This window comes from Heloderma suspectum, chromosome 17 (assembly GCF_057233095.1).
Source record: "Heloderma suspectum isolate Gila_16-S chromosome 17, 16-S_ref, whole genome shotgun sequence".
NCBI lineage: Eukaryota > Metazoa > Chordata > Lepidosauria > Squamata > Helodermatidae > Heloderma > Heloderma suspectum.
Window position 1 is genome coordinate 9,503,340 of NC_139474.1, and position 21,142 is coordinate 9,524,481.

Below are 21,142 nucleotides of genomic sequence, written 5' to 3' on the forward strand. Positions count from 1 at the left end.
TGGGGCCTAGATTCAACCCTCTTAGGGTCCCAGTCTTTCCCTCTGGGGTTCTCCAAATGGCCACACCTTGTCCCCCCAGCCCCAGTCCCTTCCCCCAAACCACCAATCGTTTGGTAGTTTCCCAGCTTTTGTGCAGTTTTTCCCCCATTCCAAAAGTCTGAAATTCCTCTCCTACGACTTGGTTACCGGCAGTAAGAACTTTAAGCTACAATACTCTGGTCTTTTTGCCTCTGGTCCTGCCCACCATCGGAATGCACCCCCCTCCCCCCGAGAGGTTCTCTGAAATTGAACTGGGCCTGCAGGCTGGAAGAGTTTCCCCACCCCTCTTTCAAAAGGTGGTCTTGGACCATAAAACTCCATCTTCCTTCCCCCGTTTCCAGATGACTCAGTGCAGCAGCCCAGCACTTGGGGGTCCTTGGCAGAAGGAGATCTGACAGCAAGGAACAGCTTTGCCAGGCATCCCACCTGGGAGCCCCATTTCCACAGAGAATGGTGAGGGAGCCTAATCGGTGGCAGCAGAACTGGAGTCTACAGGAGAGAGACTGAAGAAAGATAATTAAGGTATTAGAACCTTTAGTCCACATGACTTGGCTCGCTCACTCAAGTGACATGTGAGGTACCTTTTCTGTAGCACCCTTGCTGCTCGCTTGTGACTCGTTGTGATTATAGCTATTTGTACGCCTAGAGCAGGGGTGCGGTGCCTACGTCTCTGTCAAAGAGCTGCACTGCCTCAGGCATAATATATGGGGGGCTTGCTGGCAGAAAGTGGGGCCAAAGTTAAACATGGATGAAGTCACCCCTTTTCTCTCTGTGCCTCACTCTCTCTGTCATCCCCTTTTTCTCTCTGTGCCTCACTCTCTCTGTCATCCCCTTTTTCTCTTGCTCTCTGACACCCTCTTTGCTCTCTGTCTCTCGCTGTCACTGCCACCCCTTTTTTCTTGCTATGTCCCCTTTCTCTCTGTCTCACTCACTCACCCCCTTTTTCTCTTGCTCTCTCTGACACCCCTTTTTCTCTGTGTTTCTCTGACACCCCCTTTTCTCTTTGTCTCTTGCTCTCTGTCACCCCCTTTGTCTCTCTCTTCCTCCCTGTCAAGTGGACGGCTGGTGGGGGAAGGGAGAAATCAGTCTTGCCAGAGGTCTGAACTGATTGCTTGCAGAGGGCTGGATGAAATTAGGCCGAGGGCTGATTCCAGCCTTCAGGCCTCAGGTTGCCTACCCCTGGCCCAGAAGATGTGATAATCTAGAACCTGGAGTGGCAGCAAGGATTTGCTCTCTGTCTGTCTCCCTTTTTTTGGCCTATGTGGCTTCTCCCCTTTCCCTCCACCATCCAGAGCTGAGGCTAGTGTTTGCCAAAGTGGAGGCCCAGACTCAAGAGAAGGAAAGGGAACTCTGGAACTTGCAGGGGCAGCTAAAGCAGACCCAAGCCAAGCTGGCTCAGTGGAAGAAGCAGCGTGGAGACCAGGTCGAGGTGAGTAGGCTGGAAGAAGGCAGAGTGCACAACTCCTAATGTGCCAGCCTGCACAACTTGGGAATCGAGGCAACTATGGTGGCCTGCTTGACTAAACCTCCTGTTCTTGCAGAACTAGGCAGGTAGGGATGTTGCTTGGCAATTTAAATATTTGAGGCCCAGCCCCCATCAGCATATGATAATTTATATCCATGTGTGCAAATGTAGAAATAATATCTAGGGTTTATTTAAATTTCACAGGAGGCAAAGCCTGCCAATGAATTTCTTATTCAAATAATCTCAAATAAAAAAAATTCTTCTGAATTTGCACCATGACCCAGTGGGGAAAGTGTTTTTCCCCCCTCTATGCTGTATTGCCATGCGGGGGAAGATGGGGGGGTGGGGTGTTGTAGCATGTTGGAAGGGGAGGAAAAAGCTTCCAATGGATACTCCAGACTCTCTGGAATAGTTCCAGGGCCCTGGGAAATAGATTTGGGGGCCGAGGGCCCTTGGGCCCAGGCCTAGCAATGCCTCTGTGGGCAAACAGCAAATCCAAAAGTCTTAGTGAGCCCCTGGTTGACTGTCATAGGTAACAAAGAATGGAGGGATGACTGAGCGAATGCATTTACATGGGCTTCAGAGACAGCATAAACATCTAATCCCAGCCAAATGTTTAGGTTAATCTCCACTGTTACTTTTATCTTTTAAGACGTTCTTTTTATTAGGGGTTTTTTCATACCTAAAGAAAGGCATTAAATCTACAGAGTTTAAAAGGCCAAGGGACCCTCCTATCCTACCCAAGGACCCCTGTTAATGTTATGCTGCATTTAGCTGCACAGCAGGTCTGGGAGAGTGCCTCACAGTAATGACCTCATTCATCTCCACAAACAACCCTGCAAGGTGGGTCATTAGTATTCCACTTACACAAATGAAGGAAGAGAGCCCAAGAGACTCCCCCCCCCCACTCTTCTTAAGGCCATTCGAGAGAGATAATAGTCGGACAGAAATTTGGATCAGTATGAACCCAGTTGCTCCTCTCCTGTTCTAATTGAACACTCCATCTGCTTTTTTGTTTTTGTTCTTTTTGTTCTTTTTAAGAACTCAGCTATATGCGAATAGCCAAGCCTCTGGGCTTTGTTGTTCAGTCGTTAAGTCATGTCCGACTCTTCGTGACCCCATGGACCATAGCATGCCAGGCCTTCCTGTCCTCCGCTCTCTTCCGGAGTGTGCTCAAGTTCATATTCATTGCATCGGTGATGCTATCTAGCCATCTCATCCTCTGCCGTCCCCTTCTCCTTTTGCCTTCAATCTTTCCCAGCATCAGGGTCTTTTCCAGGGAGTTTTCTCTTTGCATTAGATGGCCAAAATATTTGAGCTTCAGCTTCAGTATCTGTCCTTCCAATGAGCACTCAGGGTTGATTTCCTTTAGGATGGACTGATTTGACCTCCTTGCAGTCCAGGGGACTCATAAGAGTCTTCTCCAGCACCACAGTTCGAAAGCATCAATTCTTCGGCGCTCAGCCTTCCTTATAGTCCAGCTCTCACAGACATACATTACTACTGGGAAAACCATAGCTTTGATTAGACGGACCTTTGTCGGCAAGGTGATGTCTCTGCTTCTTACTATGCTGTCTAGGTTGGCCATAGCTTTCCTCCCAAGGAGCAAGCGTCTTTTAATTTCATGGGTACGGTCACTGTCTGCGGTGATCTTGGAGCCCAAGAAAATAAAATCTGTCACTGCTTCCATTTCTTCCCCTTCTATATGCCAGGAAGTGATGGGGCCAGATGCCATGATCTTAGTTTTTGTAATGTTGAGTTTCAAACCAGCTTTTGCACTCTCCTCTTTCACCCTCAACAAGAGGCTCTTTAGATCCTCTTCGCTTTCTGCCATTAGGGTGGTACTGTCTGCGTATCTGAGGTTGTTGATAATTCTCCCGGCAATCTTAATTCCGACCTGTGATTCATCCAACCTGGCGTTTCTCATGATGTACTCTGCATATAAGTTAAATAAGCAGGGCGACAATATGCAGCCTTGTCGTACTCCTTTCCCAATTTTGAACCAATCGGTTGTTCCATGTCTGGTTCTTACTGTTGCTTCTTGGCCCTCGTACAGGTTTCTCAGGAGACAGGTAAGGTGGTCTGGTACTCCCATCTCTTTAAGAATTTGCCAGAGTTTGTCGTGATCCACACAATCAAAGGCTTTAGCAGTCAATGAAGCAGAAATAGATGTTTTTCTGGAATTCTCTTGCTTTCTCCATGATCTAGCAAATGTTGGCGATTTGATCTCTAGTTCCTCTGCCTCTTCGAAACCCAGCTTGTACTTCCGGTAGTTCTCGGTTCACGTACTGCTGAAGCCTAGCTTGTAGGATTTTGAGCATAGCCTTGCTGGTATGTGAAATGAGCGCAATTGTACGGTAGTTTGAACACTCTTTGGCATTGCCCTTCTTTGGAATTGGAATGTAAACTGACCTTTTCCAGTCTTGTGGCCACTGTTGAGTGGCCACAAATTTGTTGGCATATTGAGTGCAGCACTTTAACAGCATAATCTTTTAGGATCTTAAACAGCTCAGCTGGAATACTGTCATCTCCGCTAGCTTTGTTGTCAGTAATGCTTCCTAAGACCCACTTGACTTCACTCTCTAGGATGTCCGGCTCAAGTTCAGTGACTGCACTATCATGGCTATCAGGGACATTCAGATCTTTCCTGTATAGTTCTTCTGTGTATTCTTGCCACCTCTTCCTAATCTCATCAGCTTCTGTGAGGTGCCTGCCTTCTTTGTCCTTTATCATGCCCGCCTTTGCACAAAACTTTCCCTTGAGATCTCCGATTTTCTTGATGAGATCTCTAGTCTTTCCCATTCTGTTGTTTTCCTCGATTTCTTTGCATTGTCCATTTCAGAAGGCCTTCTTGCCTCTCCTTGCTATTCTCTGGAACTCTGCGTTCAGTTGGATATATCTTCCCCTCTCTCCTTTGCTTTTCGCTTCCCTTCTTTCTTCAGCTACTTGTAAAGCCTCATCAGACAGCCACTTTGCTTTCTTGCATTTCTTTTTCTTTGGGATGGATTTAGTTGCTGCCTCCTGAACAATGTTACGCACCTCCGTCCATAGTTCCTCAGGCACTCTGTCTGTCAGGTCTAATCCCTTACATCTATTCGTCACCTCCACTGTATATTCATAAGGGATAAGATTTAGGTCATACCTGAATGGTTTAGTGGTTTTCCCTACATTCTTCAATTTAAGTCAAAATTTTGCAAGAAGCAGCTCATGATCTGAGCCACAGTCAGCTCCAGGTCTTGTTTTTACTGACTGTATAGAGCTTCTCCATCTTTGGCTGCCAAGTACATAATCAATCTGATTTCAATATTGACCATCTGGTGATGTCCATGTGTAGAGTCGCCTCTTGTGCTGTTGGAAAAGAGTGTGTTGCTATGATCAGCGTGTTCTCTTAGCAAAAGTCTATTAGCCTTTGTCCTGCTTCATTGTACACCAAAGCCATGCTTGCCTGTTATCCCAGTTATTTCTTGACTTCCTACTTTAGCTTTCCAATCCCCTATGATGAAGAGGACATCTTTTTTTGGTGTTAGTTCTAGAAGGTGTTGTAGGTCTTCATAGAACCGATCAACCTCAGCTTCTTCAGCATCAGTGGTTGGGGTAGACTTAAATTACCGTGATATTGAATAGTTTGCCTTGGATTCATAATGAGATCATTCTATCGTTTTTGAGATTGTACCCCAGTACTGCTTTTCCCACCCTTTTGTTGGCTATGAGTGCTACTCCATTTCTTCTAAGGGATTCTTGCCCACAGTGGTAGATATGATGGTCACCTGAATTAAATTTGCCCATGCTTGTCCATTTTAGTTCGCTGATTCCCAAGATGTCGATGTTCAATCTTGCCATCTCATGTTTGACCACCTCCAGCTTACCTTGATTCATTGAACTGACATTCCAGGTTCCTAAACAATATTGTTCTTTACAGCATCGGGCTTTCTTTTCACCACCAGACACATCCACAGCTGAGTGTCCTTTCGGCTTTGGCCCAGCCGCTTCGCTCTTTCTGGCGCTACTTGGAAATTCCCTCTGCTCTTCCCCAGTAGTATATTGGACACCTTCCGACCTGAGGGGCTCATCTTCTGGCGTCATATCTTTTAGCCTTGTGATACGTTCCATGGGGTTTTCTTGGCAAGAATACTGGAGTGGGTTGCCATTTCCTTCTCCAGCGGACCACATTTTGTCAGAACTCTTCGCCATGACCTGTCCGTCTTGGGTGGCCCTGCACAGCATAGCTTATGGCTTCACTGAGTTACGCAAGCCCCTTCGCCACAACAAGGCAGTGATCCATGAAGGGCGTCCGGGCTTTGCTTGTTAATAAACTAAAATATGGTGATACCAAGAAATGGTGTCGCAATGCGGTGGAAACCCAGTAGCCTTCTTCCGTGGCATGGAATTGGATGTTTGCATTTCCCTCAGTTCTTTCCTGTCATTCCTTAAAGGCCCAAGCACTTGGTTATACCCATACTATGGTTAGGGACTGTTAGTAAGAATGTAAGAAGAGCTATGCTGGATCAGACCAAGGGTTCATTTAGTCCAGCATTCTGTAACGACACATCTCTGGCCATCCGCCACGCGCGTGACAGAGGAGGAAGAGGCCTTGACTTCTTGCAGCTCAAACAACCAAAGATACGAGTCCTGCACAGGATTCCATAGCGGCCTGGTGCAGGCTGATGATGTCAGCAACCTGTTTGCTTAGTCTATCCTTTTCCAGCCTGACGTCCCCCAGAGGTGCTGGACTACAACTCCCATAATTCCCAGCCTGTATGGCCATTGGCCCAACACATCTGGAGGGTGCAAGGTTGAGGAAGGGTGGCCCCTCCCCTGAAATGCAACACTCAGTGCAAAGTTAAACTATGGAATTCTTTACCACATGAAGTAGTGACGGCCACTGACTTGGATGGCTTTTAAAGGAGACTAGATAACTTCATGGAGGAGAAGGCTATCAATGGCTGCTAGTAACAATGGCTATATGCTACCTACAGTATCAGAAGCAGCCTGCCTACGTACCGATTGCTGGGGAACGTGGGCAGGAGGGTGCTGCTGCACTCATGTCCTGAGTGTGGGTTTCCCGTAGGCAGCTGGTTGGCCACTGTGTGAACAGAATGCTGGACTAGATGGACCCTTGGTCTGATCCAACAGGGCTCTTCTTATGTTTTTAACCTGTGTGGGCTGCAACCTGCGAGACTGTTTTGTTTTTAAAATTATACGGAGCCTGTCAGTATAATGCTAAACAAATTGTTTTAGGGTCCCTGTCAAACAGGACTGAATTTCTGAAATAGGTGTTTGTCCTCAGAAGCTGGCAGGTGTGATGGCTTTCCTCTGAGCATGTACAGAGCGCCCATTCCTCCCATTAACTATTGCCTACTATTTATGTATTTATTATATTTATATCCCAAAGGAGCTCAGGGCAATTGACAAGGTTCTCCCTGCCCACATTTGATCCTTGCAACAACCCTGTAAGGTAGGTTTGACAGAGAATGAAGCCTGGTTCGCACATAACGACAACCCAGAGTATGGGTTGTTATTGAGTCGTGGGTTGTTGTTATGTACAAATCCTGCACTATGGTTTAAGTATGGGTTGTTAACCATGAACCCAGGAAGAGAACCCCTGGTTTGTTGTTGGGTTGCGAACTCTGGGTTGTTTGTGGTTAACAAACCATTGTTAAACCATAGCGCAGGATTCACATAACGACAACCCATGATTCAATGACAATCCATACTCATCCAGTACTCTGGGTTGTCGTTACGTGTGAACCAGTTCAGAGGCTGGCCCAAGATCACCCAGTAAGGGCTTCATGGTTGAGCTACCCAGTCCTAGTTGGGCTCTCTAATCAGAATACTACACTGGCTTTCCTTACCTGTTCATCCCGAAGGATTAAGAGGTAGGCTTCAATTAGGTGAAGGGGGCTAGGGACAACGTTGAGCTCCAGCACCTTCTTAGAAAACCTTGGCTGCATGCGACAGATGCATTAGCTCTCATCAGGCTACTATGCTACAGGATGTGATTCTTGCTTGCAAAGAGCAAAGGAAGGGATGTGCCACCTATGGGGCAGCCTCTGCCCCACAGAAACCCACCACATCAAGCTCTGCTCGCTTTGCGACAAAGTGACCTCCGTTTCTCCTGCACTGCTTGACATCTCTATGAGGCTTCAAGTTCTCATCCCTCAGCCGAGCAGACAAACGTATTAGGATAATTAATTATCTCCCGTATTTGCTTGCAAGGAGTGCAGCTAAGGATGGCAGCCAAATGTGTTCCCCCACCCCCCGCTACCCTCCTCGCCACCCAATCTGCGGGCGGAGAATTTAACAAGGTTCCAGCTCATCTGCAGAGTGCTTTTTTACAAGCTCCTTCTTGGGAACAGTTCAAGGGGGCCTCGGCAGCAGTCGCGGCTTCAGGGTCAGGCACTTGCGAGCGATGCCAACGGCAGAGCAGACCAATCCAGCCACAGAAAGGCCAGAGGCCGCTCTGCTGGCTGCAACACCGGGGCTCAGAACACCGGCCTAGTTTGCTCTATCAATCGGATGCACAGCGTTGCGATGCCTCCAGGGCAGGTTAAGAGTGAGGAGCATGTCAAGAGCTGAGCTGCTAAAGAGAATAATTCCTTTGTGGATTTCCAGCTAGCAGAGCAGAGCGAAGTGACCGCCTTGGGCAGCAGGTGCTACGGGGCAGGGAATGGCGGTGAGGTGCTAGAGCAGGGCTGGGGAACCTCTTTCAGCCGAGGACCAAATTCAGTTTCGGATGTGCTCCCAGGGGGCTGCATAATTCCAGTGGTGTTGTGGGGCCAAGAGAGACCCTTGGTCTGATCCAGCATGGTTCTTATGGTCTTATATCCTACCTTTCTAGAAGACAACCAACAGTCTTCATAAATGCAATACCCAATAAAAGCAGCAGAAGGCCTGGTCCCAAGAGGGACAGGCGCCACTGTCCCAGCAAAAGAGAGAGGATTCTCAAGGTCTCCCAGGAGATGGCCAGGCCAGGCTCAAAGAACGGGACTTGGGAAAAGGAGAAGACTCAGTGGCAGAAAAGGTTGAGGGCAGTGGAGGGGAGGCTGGGAAGGAGCTCGAGGCCCAAGTGGAGGGAAAGACTAAGCTGTGAGCCTCTGCGGTAGAAGAGGCCCAAGTGGAAATAGATACCCTGGTCCCAGCCAAAGGGCAGGTCCTGGAGGAGACACCATCCTTAGCTGAAGCAGAGGGCCTCTCCCAGACCCAAGTTATGGCCAAAGGAGAGGCTGATGCTGAGGGGAAACCTGAGCCTGAGGAAAACATGGAGGCCTTGCATGAGGACCTCCGGACCTTAGCCACAGGGAAGGCCAAAGCAGAGGCCCAGGCCAGCTTGGCCCACAGAAGCTTCAAAAACTGCTGGAGATACAGATGGAACGCTTGGCGGAAGCCATGGAGACCCAAAGCCACCACGTGGAATTGCTCCTGGTGGACATGGAGGAAAAGGACCAGCTCATGAATAGCCTGCGCCAGGAGCTGGAAGAGACCAGGAAGGACTTGGATATGGCCAACGTTAAGGGCCAGAGGCTGTGGGCACTGCTGGGGCAGAGGGTGGAGGAGCCTCTTGGAGCCAATCCCTCATATGTCTTGGAGATACAGGCAGTGAGACCACAGAAGTCCCCATGGCCCAGCTTCAGGAAGGCAACGCAAGCATTGGGGATGACAGCCTAGCAGAAGGTCCTCCAGAAGAGAAGCAGATGCAGCCGGGAGTGCAGAATCAAGTAAGGTTTTTCTGTGTATGCAATCCTGGGAATCTTAAAGCTCTTTCAAGAAAGAGAGCATGTTTCTGATCCTTGTGATGGCAGAAATATTTGGCATAGAGTTTTCAAGGCCTTAACCCCCCCCACACACACAGATATACAAAGTAAATACAGAAGCATTTATGTCACACTTTTAATTTGCAGAGTGCCTTCTAGTCCTTTGATTTGGCTTTCAGATTAAGTCCTGAGCAGACAGAAAATGAAAGCAGAACATGCAGCTATAAACCATGGTTTGCCCATCTTGTACATATGGAGGTTCAAACCACAGGCTGGGGTTCTAAGCTATAGTTAGTGCAAACTATGGTTTGGCACAATGTCTTCATAGATCTGATATGTCTGTTTTCATGCATGACCATCAGGCTTTCCCTGTATCTTCTGCAGCTGGAGAACTTTCTCACCCAGCTCCTGCAGGAAAACCAGGCCCTCCTGAGGAACTGGCACATTGGAAGACCTGGAACCAAGAAAGAGAAGTCGATGATACCCCTGGACCTCTTGAAATGATTTGTTTAGGAAACAGCGGAGAAGCAGAGACTGGTAAAGAAGGGCATAGAATATAAGGAGAGAAAATCCAAAAACTGGGGAGCAAGAAGAGAAAAGGAGAGGGATTATGGTTTAGGACATTGGGTTTCATGGGACTAGTCCACATGGAAGCTAATAAGCCTTTGTCTTGGCTGTACCACTTTGGGGCAGAGCAGAGAGTCTTGCCTGACTGAACGTTCTCTTCCATACCAAACAATTATCTCCACAAAAAAAACTACCATGCTGGAAGGAAGACTTTTGGCAACTAGTCCCAGTGCATGGTGTGAGGGCACATTTTATTTTATTATTTATTTATTTCAACCATTTGTATCCTGCCCTATATCATTAGGATCTCATGATGCTGAAGCTAAGCTGGTCTGGGTTTGGTCCAGGGCCAGCCCTATCATTAAGCAGGGTGAGGTAGCTGTCTCAGGAAGCAGATGCTGGGGGCGGCAAGGTAATTGGAGGACAGAGGTGTGCGCGCCACGCAGCCTGTCCTGCACCCCCTAAGCTGCCCTGCTGCCCTTGGGTGTAGTGGAGGATGCTGCCCCAACGATGCCAGTGTTGAAGTAAGATTCAGCTGCCAGTCCACTTTGCTTTTCCACATGGAAAGGGCGGGTGCCATCTTGTCCTTCACTTCAGACAACAACATGTCTTGGGCCAACTGTTGTCTGATCAGTGCCTGGATGGAAAACTGCTTGGGAACCCGGTGTATTCTGCCTAGAGATCCTTGATGGAAGAAAGGTAGAATATAAACGTGCTAACTGAACCAACAAACTCACACTAGCACAAAGATAAAATACATCAGGGACAGTGACTGATTGGACACAGTGACCCAAAACATCAGGACTGTCCATTGTGAAAACAGAGAGAATGTGCATATTCAAGGTTTAAGGTGCAATCCTATGCACATTTAGACAAAAATGTCCTGTAACTCCCAGCATTCCCCAGCCAGCACTGCTGGCTGGGGAATGCTGAGAGTTACAGGACTTTTTTCTGTCTAAACGTGCACAGGGTTGCACCCTAAATAATTAAGTAAAGGGTTGCATGTTTCCTCACCGAGACAGAGGTGTCTTGAGGCAAAATGCCACCCCCACGGAATCACCCTCATCCTGTTCTTATTTGTGGCTTCTATGTCTTGCAGTTCTTGAAGCTGCTTAGAAGAGGGAGCCCCTGTTGCAGGGGAGCTGGCAAAATGTCCAGACCCAGGTGGGCCGCCATCTGCGCCGGGAACATGTCTCCGTTGCTTTTGATGATGCCCAGTATGAACTTGTGGGCTTCCCGAGGCGGTCACGAAGGGTATGTGGAAACAGAGCGGAAGCATCACGCTGCTGTTTGACCCCGTGGGCTAGAAACAGAATGAACCTGCTGCGTAGACAGAGAATTCGTCATGTTCCAGGGTATCTTTGAGGTATTTGGAAGCTTTATGGGGTTCTTCAGTGAGAACTACCAGCCTGTAACAAAGGTTGAGCATATGCAGCTGAAACAGCCACCTGTTGTTTTCCTGTTTATGCCCCTTGCCTCTGTTTTCACTGTGTCAAAGTTCCTGGGGCAGAGAACCTCTTTCCTTTGTAATGGACTCTGTAATGCTCCATGTGCACTCATGGCACTTCATAAATGAAGGAAGGAAGACAACTACCCTTGAAAGGTAGCTAGCCTGCCCACTGCCTGTCTTCTTCTGCAACGTACCGGCAGAGGAGGAGCTGGAGAGTTCTGGCAAGTTCTGGACCAGGGTGAGCAGAAACTCGCTCAGGATCTACTGGTAAATCATTGGATGATTTGCAGTAGTTTGGCAAGGGTTTCTGGCTCCCGACTGTTTCAACAATACCAACGATAAACTAGGTTAATTTGGCTGCTTATAATCTCTTCAGTACAGCAGTGGGGAACATGTGGCCCTCCAGATGTTGTTGGACCGCAACTCCCATTAGCCCTAACCAGCATAGCTAGTGGTGAAGGATGATGGGAATTGCAGTCCAGCAACGTTTTCTGGAGCCCACGTTCCCCATCCCTGCTACCAAAGAGGTAGGTTTGTACTTGTATCAGCAGTCCATCCCTGTGTGTGGCTCATGTGATGCAGTGGGCAATTGGCTCCGCCCTGACGCCATTTTGCACCTGCATCCGCCCCCTTGAGCCACCATTTTGCATGTAGCTCCTCCCTCATGCCCTGACTTAATTTTGCACCGCGGTTGGTGGACCTCGGGGTTGTAGTAAAAAAAAGAAGTAGGCATAGAGTGGCCATGTGTCCTCTTTTACAACGACAGTTCTCAGTTCGAAGGCTGCCTGAGAACCGTCCTCTGTTTTGAAGGCTTCCTCTGTTTGATGGGCTGTCCTGACTAAGTCCAGTTTAAATATAAAGAACCTTCAGAAGGAAGAGCAAAAGGGCCTTGGAGTTGCCCATCAGCATCAGCAGAACAGCAGACAGAGCAGGGCATGCAAGTTACAACAGCTGGATTTGTTTAGCTTGGGAAAAAGGCAAGAAAGGGAAGACATGATAGACGTGTACAAAATTATGCACGGTGTGGAGAAAGTGGAAAGAGAGATGTTTTTCTCCCTGTCTCATAATACTAGAACCCAATGGGGTCATCCTATAAAACTGACTGGTGGAATATAAAAGAAAATACTTCTTCACACAGCACAGAGTTAAACTATGGAATTCACTTCCACAAGACATAGTGATGGCCACCACTTTGGATGGCTTTTAAAGGGGGGTAGACGTGTTCCTGGGGGATAAGACTATACGTGGCCACTAGTCCTGATGGCTATATGCTACCTCCAGTACCAGAGGCAGTGAGCCGATGCATGCCAGTTGCTGGGGAACATGGGCAGGAGGGTGCTGTTGCACGCATGTCCTGCTTATGGGTTCCTGGTCGAGAGCTGGTTGGCCACTGTGTGAACAGAATGCTGGACTAGATGGACCCTTGGTCTGAGCCAGCAGGGCTCTTCTGATGTTCTTACATGTTTATGTTCCCCAGTATGGTGGGATGTACTGTATTTCAATTTAAACTGGAATTTTTAGTTCTCAGTTAGCATCTGTACATACATGTCAGTATATTAGCATGTTTGCGATGTGTTGCGCATGACACAGCACTCCAAAATGAAACAAATGACCAACAATAGTGCATCTAGTTTATTAAAAATATATATAAACAGATTTTAGAGTTGTCAGACATTTCGGCATGAAACACCAGCTTTAGTCACAAATAAGAGTATGCTACAACACGACTTCTAAGCTGAGCCAGAACCAATCAGGAACAGGCCAAACCTCAGTGAAGGAAGCAAGGATTAACCATCAGCACCTGTACTCAACAGCCAATGAAGCCTCATTCATTGCTGTTGGGTTTCAGCTGATGTTTAGGTCATGTACTTTCAGTTCATGCCGAGCCACGGTGCAGCCCAGTGGGACTGGCGAGAACCAAGTGTGCGCCCTAGAACAGTCCTGCACAATGTGTGGCCCACTACCCCAATTTGTTGATGCTCCATTGGTTTGCTGCATCTTCTCTTTCGTTGCATGCCTGAGGATCCCAAACAAATAACCCCAAAAGGGGGTTGTCTAGCACCTGGCGGACCACCAAAGAAGACTGGCGGGCTGCGTTCAGCTTGGCAGGTCGTGAGTCATGTAGCTTGGCCTCTTAGAACATCTCCCAGAGTCAGGGCTGGCATCAGGGGTAGGCATGGCTAGACGCCTGCCGAGAGCCCACACCCCCAGCAGGGACCCACTGACCAGAGCCCCCTGGCTTGCTCCTTCACCCTTGCAACCTGCTTGTTCACTTGCCTCTCACTTTGCTCCAGGCAATGGTGGCGGTGAGAAGGAGGAGCAGGAGATGCCACTGCCAGCCTGCTCACTGGCTGTCTACCTGTCAGGCAAGCAAGCGGCGGCCATGATGAGGAAGAGGAGGAGGAGCAAGAGCCGCTGGGGACCAGGGCGGGGAGAAGGTCAACACGTCGAGAGAGGGACCCATGGAGGGATCTTGCCCAAGGTCCCCCAAAACCTGAAGCTGGCCCTGCCCAGAAACCTTGGCAACGGCATGCACAGATGTTACCATGTCAGAAAGACATCGGAAGGAGATTTTGCGCAGGTAGAAAACTTAACAGGAAAGTCTCCCCACATTCAGGTACAGCCTCCTTTCCTCCGCAGGTTTTGCCGACATCCCATCCGGCCCTTCTTGCCCTTAAGTTCTTTGCTGGGGCACTCTGGGAAGCGCCCCCGTCACCCAGCTGGCACCAAGAGTGGAACCAGAAGAGGATTCCTCTGAGGTGGAGGAGGGGACAGGCGTCTGAGAACACAGCCCCCCAGGTGAGAAATCCCAGTGGCAAACCGCCGCACCCCCCCAGAATCAGCGGCATCTTCAGACCAGGCAAGAGATTCTTGTGTAAAACAATTCTGCCTTCAGGTTAAAAAAAAGTGGGGGAAGGCAGAAGGGAGGAGACTCTGGCTCAGTGGTAGAGCACCTGCTTTGCGTGCAGAAGGTTTCAGGTTCAGTCCCCGGCCTCTCCAGTTCAAAAAACATCAGGTAGCACTTGATGGGGAAAACCCTTTTCTGCCAGAGACCCTGGAGAGCTGCTGACAGTCACAGCAAGCAAGGCTAGGCGAGGTGAGCAAATAGCCTCATCTGATATAAGGGTCAGCTTCCTAATGCTCCAAAGGTTTAGAAAATAATAATAACAATAATAGTTCTACTACTACTACTATTATTATTATAATATTACTATTATTATTATTATTATATTGTATTTTATGTTGTATTTCATGGTTTTACTTGTTGTGAACCATACAGAGGGCTTTGGCTATTGGGCAGTACCGAAATGTAATAAATAAATAAATTGTTAAGGAAATATTCAAGGCAGGTTAGGCTGAACAGCCAGAAATTTATTAAAACACATCACAGCTGTGGGAGAGTCAGTCGAAACGGAGTTTCCCCAAGTACAAGAAACAGGATGCATTCATACAGACTGTTAGTTGGAGAACTAAGAAAATACACTGTGCATGCTTGAGAGCTAATTTAGCTCAGCATCAGCACAGCTGCATTCTTATCTTCAAGGCTGATCTACTTTGGTGGATAGGAATTTCCTGCTTATAATGAGCAAGTTACAATTATCTTCTCATGGTCAGACACATACGCATTCTCTCAATCCCATCAGGCACCTCACCTGAACCAAACTACTTACAAGGGCTAGTCAGGCTTGCTTTCACAAAATATTAATATTAATGTTGTTGTTGTTATTAATAGTACTAGATCAGCTTCCTTTGCTCCAAAGGTTTAGAAATAATAATAAAAGTTGTAGTTGTTTGCCAGATTCCTTCATGCCATGCTTGGCAACACAGCTCTTTCCCCTGAGCATAGACAACAAAGAGTCCTGTGTCACCTTAAAGACTTAACACATGCATTCTGGCATCAGCTTTTGTGGACCACATTATGCTAGGATAAATGTGCTAGTCTTTAGGGGTGAAGTCCAACCTAAGTCCTATTTAGAGTAGAACCATTAAAAATGAATGGGACTTCAATTAGTCGTGACTCGCTGAAGTCCCATTCATTTCAATGGATCTCCTCTAAGTAGAACTTAGGTTGGACTTTACCCAAAGGTGCCACAAGACCCTTCATTGTTTTTGCTGCAAAAAACTAACATGGCTACCCCTCTTGAAATTAGCGCACGTAACCTCCGCTTTTCCCCCCCCACACACTTTATAAAATGTCCTAATTGCCCCAGCGCAAGCTGTCTTTGATGTGCCGTGGCGGCTTTGCCATTTGCGCCAACATTTCCATACCACAACCACAGAAAAGATCACCGGCTATGGCGAATCCCACCCCTTGCCGACGCTGCCAGTCTGTTTTGTTTGCCCTCCGCCTGCTGCCCCTGCCCCAGTCCTGATCTGGAAAGAGATGGGCTAATCTCTCCAGTGGATTGGCTTACAGTGCATTTGGACCCTTTCATCGGTTCTTTGCAAGGATCCGTAAGTTTGTGAAAGCTGATGTTGCTAAGAGGCTGTTCTAGGCTGAAGGAAGCATTCCAGCCTCACCCATCCATCTCCTTCCTTCCAATGAGCAGAGGGTCCTTTTTTAAAAAAATAAATAAATGAGGAAAGCAATTTGGGGCACATCAATTGGAAGAAACTGAAAGAGTTGGGAGGGGCAGGATTTTCCCTCCCAGGTTTTGCCACCTCTTGCTTATTATTGGAGGATCACATCTTTCCACAGGAGCCATTGCTATTTGACAGCCAATCATGCTCTGGTTTGCTTTTTCAAGCAACCAATGGCAAAGAGGATTGAACACGTGGCTGGGGTTGGTGTCCTCCCATCCCACTTTTTTTGGGGGGGGGGCTTTCCTGTCAACAATAAACACAACCATCCAAGGAGCCCCCTGTGCTACTTGACGAATTGCTCTGTCCAAAGATACTTTTATCATTGGTATGGTTTAAAATGTGGCAAAATCCATCCAGGGTGGTGTGTAACAAACCAGTGTGTGGTGCTGTGTGTGTGTGTGTGTGTGTGTGTGTGGGGTGTCTGTGCATGTGCATGCAGAAAATACAGGTATGGTTGTTGCATGCGATGGGATACATTGCCCCATGTCTCCAATGCAATACACGTAAGAATTTGGAAGGTAACGACAGAGCCCTGTCACCTAAGGATATACTGATTTAAAGGAGAGAGAGAAAGGAATCTTTCACACCACCAAGGAGGTTGTGGGGGGGAGGGGGGAGAGAAATCTACAACTTTATGTTATTATCCTTTGTTGAATCCATACAGAAAACCATTGTTAGCATAGAAGTGAATACAAACCAGCTGCTGACATGTAGCAAAATTCTCCATGCCACTTTGCAAGCTGATCCAGATAACCAAACTCTCGTAGGCGATCTGTTTCTGAATAGCTATGAATCGCAGTGCCAACTGCTATTTCCCCCTGATTTCCTGGGAGTCTCTCGCTGTCCATAGAAGCGTCTTTCTTATATTTTCTCTTATGTGGGGAGACTGGAAAGAAAGTGTTTGTCATGTCACGTAGGAAAGACCATGCTTTTGCCTGGTGTGGTAGTTAATAATCTCTGTGCATATACATGACTGCCTGCTTAATGGCTCAGACCATTGGTCCATCCTGCCCAGAATTGTCTCTGCATGGCCACTTTAGCTGCAGCTGCTAGGGGCTAGTGGGATGTGGGACCTTTTGCATGCAGAGCCACGTGCTCTATCACTGAGCTGTGGTCCCTTCTATAACCATACACACATTTTGAATTCCCTCATATGTGTAAGCACAGATTGAAGATTACAAAAAGAAATCATCTCTTTTAATCACTCTGCCATGTGAATGTGGCACATGAATGCGGCACATGAATGTGGCATGGGGGTTAAAGAGTGTTCAGGAGGAACTATTGCACGCTAAGTAATCTTGAGTGTGGAGGACCCTTGCTTTGAACCTACTGTTCCACAATGGCTACAGACGTGGGGTGGTCCCACTGTGTAGGAAAGGGCCATTTCCAAACAGGGTGGTGGGGACGACAGTGGAAGGGAGTTAAAATAAGACCCTCGCTCCTGCCAGAGCATAAGATCAAGGTTAAAGAGTGAGAATGAGTGGATGTGGTGGCTCTAGACATGAGGATCCTTGCATCTTTTTGCCAGCTGCAGGAAGAGGAGAAGGCTGCATCTCTGAAGTCTGGTGGGAGCCAGGCTTAACAGGTGAGTAATGCATTGAAATGGTGTCACCCTCCCCTCAAAGGGGGTGTTTTCCCCATTTTTGCCCCACCCCTCTTCAGCCGCCACTTCACAATGGACCCACAGTAGACTCCTCTGGGTTTTGTTTTAGGGCCGGAGGATATCAGTCATGTTTAGGCAGCGTGCAAAGGTTTAATTGGCCACACCAGAGGGTCATCTCTTCAAGTTCCCCCTCTCCTCCCCATTCCCCACATTTTGTGTGCTCACTCGCAAACACACAACAGATACACACATGCACGCACACAAATGGGCCCGTGCTTATTTTTCCACCTCTTCCTTTGTGCCTATCTGTATGGCTAAGAGGCCCTCCCCCACTCCCAAAGGGTACAATTCCAGTGTGTCTGTGCCCCCCCAAATAATTTCCTCCCTCTTTTCCTCCAGAAGTAAACTCTGTCCTCTAATGATTTAGGGAGTTGTTTTTTAGATTCCACTTTTAATTCTTCGCAATGCTTTGGCAATGTCTCTAATCCCCACCCCCCACCCCCACCCCCACACACACTTTTCCTCCTGATGTCATACATTTCTCATCAGCGGGCACCTGGCTTCCCATAAGCAAACCCACCCCCCACCCCCAGAATAGTGCTGCAGTTTTGTCATTCCTCCCCCCTACTTCACCAGAACTCTGGCAGATTTTTCTGGTTGTCATCCCCCCTCCTCCATTCCTCCAAAGGGTTAACCCACGATACCTCGCTTGCGTCCACACAATCTCCGCCACCCTACCCCAGGCTCCGCCAGGGCTAGATCTGGTTGCCAAGGTGGCAAGGCTTGGACACTGGGGAAGGAGACCTGGGTGCGAGCTGACTGAAGGTGGGGTGGTGGGGAGGTTTCACCTGCCAGGGGCGAGCCAGCAGCATCCGCTTTGGCAAGGGAGGAGCTGCTGCAGAGAGAGGCAGAGAGTGAGTAACTGCAGGGATGCTCGGGCGGGTCCCGGAGCTGTCTCCAGCACACCCTCTCTGTCTGCCCCCCCATTGGGCATCACTGCCCCCTCCCTCTGCACTTTGCATCCTTGGGAAGGGGGACTTGGGGTGGGGGAGAGTGCTGTGTGGTGCATTGTCTGGAGAGGCTGTGTGTGTGTGTTTTAGGTGGGTTGGAAGGGAAGCAACTGAGCATGGGAAAGCGCATGATGTGGCGGTGCGTGGCTTCTCTCTTGGCCAAACCCGAAGCAAGAGAAGTGGCAGTGTGGCAGGCAGACAGGAGGGTGAGACAGCATTAAAGTGTGCCTGTGTGTCGTGTGAGCGTGCGAGAGAGAGAGAGAGAGATGCAAAACATGTTTACTTCGCAGCTAGTCCTATTGCTTTTAGCAGGACTACTGACTTTTGGGTAAGTATGCTTGCTTTTTTTTCAGATCACAATCGGAAGTGTATAGATTTTTTAAAACTGTGAAACAGGGTTCTGTGTGTGTGTGTGTGTGTGTGTGAGAGAGAGAGAGAGAGAGAGAGAGATGCAGACATCAAGGAAAGACAGTGCAAGACAAACAAGCTGAAACAGCACAGCTGTTTGCTTGAATTGGGACAGACTGGTATGTAAGAGGCAGAGGGGGAGGATGAAGTGTGTGTCTGAAATTAGCATAACACACACAGCATATCTGTAGAAACTGGCAAAAGATAAGAAAAGCACAAGTGTGTGAGAGGAGTGTGTGTGTGTGTGTGTGTGTGTGCATGTGTGTGAGAGTGTGCACATCGGTGCGTGTTTTTTATGAAGAGACTGTGTGACAGCCTACGTATGTGGGTGTATAAATCTCCGGGTGAGACCAAGAATATTTGGTAACACGTGGGACGTAGTGGGAAAATGGGTATGTGTGTCAGACAGAAGAGAAATGGCATGTGTGTGTATATGTGCGTGCATGCACTTATGAAAGACAACAACAATGAACCTCTAAGTGTGTGTTGGGGATATAAAATAGGGAGCGTGTACAAGAGGCACAAGGGTAAATTTTACAAGAAATTGTGTAAAACAGACATAGGATGGAAGTGTGTGTGTGGGGGGAGGGCGGGGGAGAAATATCATAGAATATGTGTAGAAGAGTGAAGAGACATATATTTTTAGAACATGGAGAGACCGTGAGTACATACAGATGACCATTTTGCCCACACATTTTACCACACAGCTTACCACACAGCTGCACCTGATCCTCCTTGCCATGGGCAGAATGATAGACAACCAAGCTACTCTAAGGCTTTTAGTCACTTGTATCAGCTCTTTGTGTATGAGTGAGTGTGTACATGGGTCTGTTTATAAAACACAGCACGTCTGGGTGTGAAATGTAAGTAAAATGTGTTTCGTAGAAGTGAGAGACAGAATGTGTGTGCATTTATGTGCATGTGCATGCATGCAAGTGTGTGAGAGAGAAAGACGGAGAAAGAGATGCACAAAAGAAAAATGTGTCTAGCAGGGGTGTTGCTAGGCAATTAAAAGCTTCTGGGCCTGTAGGATGTGAATCTGCATATACTAATTTATATTTATTTATGCACATTTAGAAATAATTACTAGGATTTAGTTAAACTTCCCAAAAGGCAAAGCCAGCCAATTAATTTCCCATTCAAATCCACTCAAATAAAAAAAAGCTTCCAATTGGCACCAATGGAAGATTTTTTTCTGAGCTTCGCTGCCATGTGGAGGGGGGATTTGGGGGGGGCACATCACAAAGGCAGGGGAAGGTTAACTCTTTGCTCTCCAACTGTGATCCCCCTGGAGAGCCCTCCTGCATGGCAATTACATTGAGAAAGAAAAACTCCCATTGACACCAATGGAAATTTTTTTTCTATGTTTAATTGCCATGCAGGGTGTGGTTTGGGGGAGTTCTTGCAGCATGTGGGGAGGGGAGGATTGACTCTTCCCTCCCCACCTACAATCTACCTTGAAAATTGTCCCTGCATGGCAATTAAGCTGAGGGAGTAGGGGAAGCTTTCATTGGCATCAATGCGCACTTAGGGCTCTGGGAAATAGACCCAGGGGGCCTTGGGAAATATTCTTGGGGCAGGGACCTCATGTGCCCAGCCCTAGCAACGCCTCGTTCGGTATCTGTATGTGACTTGGGAATATGAGATGGTGGTTATATCCATAAGTGTATATCCATAACTATTTGTGTATGACACACGGCAGGAGTGTGTGTATGGGACCCACACACCTGTGGTACATGCAGGAGAGAATCTGAGTGTGCATGAGAGACATCAGGAGTGTGTTCGTGCATAATGCAGAGAGAGAGAGATGTGAGGAAGGAATGTATGGTAGAATATTGCATGAATGAAAAACCTAGTATAAGGGCGTGTATTTGATTGTACTAAAGATATACAGGATCCATGAGGTTGGTGAACTTTTAATTGCACCAACGGTGAGCCTAGCGAAACAAGCTTCCGTATTGCACGGAACGCTTCAGTCTGGGCAGAGAGGTGGCTAATCTCCAGGTATAGAAAGAAAGCACAGCAAGCCACAAAAATAGACCTCAGGCCTTTTAGACAGGATGCTGGGCTGGTCTAAGAAGAAGAATTCTATATGTCACAGAAATGTGCTACGTTGCAAACCTATCTGGTGCACATTCTGCCCTTTGCTTGGGAAATGTCCATATTCCATCCCTTTTCCTACAGTGTCACCTGCTGTCCTGTTCCCTGTTTATACCCAGTGGCCCTCCCCTGGTTTAAATACCCCCCCTTCCCCATCATGGGAGA

The 21,142-nt window shown here is 47.9% G+C and overlaps 2 protein-coding genes and 1 pseudogene across 11 annotated transcripts in view; all 3 read left to right on the forward strand.

The window, feature by feature from the left end:
• Positions 1 to 9,179, forward strand: part of GPR137 (G protein-coupled receptor 137) — a 31,509-nt gene extending 22,330 nt beyond the window's left edge. For 3 of the 5 annotated variants that reach the window (XM_084823498.1, XM_084823494.1, XM_084823497.1), the window contains 3 exons: positions 381 to 561; positions 1,332 to 1,468; positions 9,098 to 9,179. The gene's annotated coding sequence lies outside the window, so the exon portion shown is untranslated. Of the gene's footprint in view, positions 1 to 380; positions 562 to 1,331; positions 1,469 to 5,423; positions 5,440 to 9,091 lie in introns of those variants that run through there. The other 2 variants (XM_084823495.1, XM_084823496.1) reach the window with 2 other exon arrangements.
• LOC146334400 (uncharacterized) lies at positions 8,590 to 9,780 on the forward strand (annotated as a pseudogene). The gene is made up of 2 exons (XR_014786224.1): positions 8,590 to 9,219; positions 9,640 to 9,780. The product of XR_014786224.1 is annotated as an uncharacterized LOC146334400 (transcript).
• A 1,161-nt stretch (positions 9,781 to 10,941) lies between these two features.
• Positions 10,942 to 21,142, forward strand: part of KCNK4 (potassium two pore domain channel subfamily K member 4) — a 28,849-nt gene continuing 18,648 nt past the window's right edge. Inside the window, exons 1-2 of one of the 5 annotated variants that reach the window (XM_084823489.1) lie at positions 10,942 to 14,071; positions 17,385 to 17,441. The gene's annotated coding sequence lies outside the window, so the exon portion shown is untranslated. The remainder of the gene's footprint in view (positions 14,072 to 17,384; positions 17,442 to 21,142) is intronic. The other 4 variants (XM_084823491.1, XM_084823492.1, XM_084823493.1 and 1 more) reach the window with 4 other exon arrangements.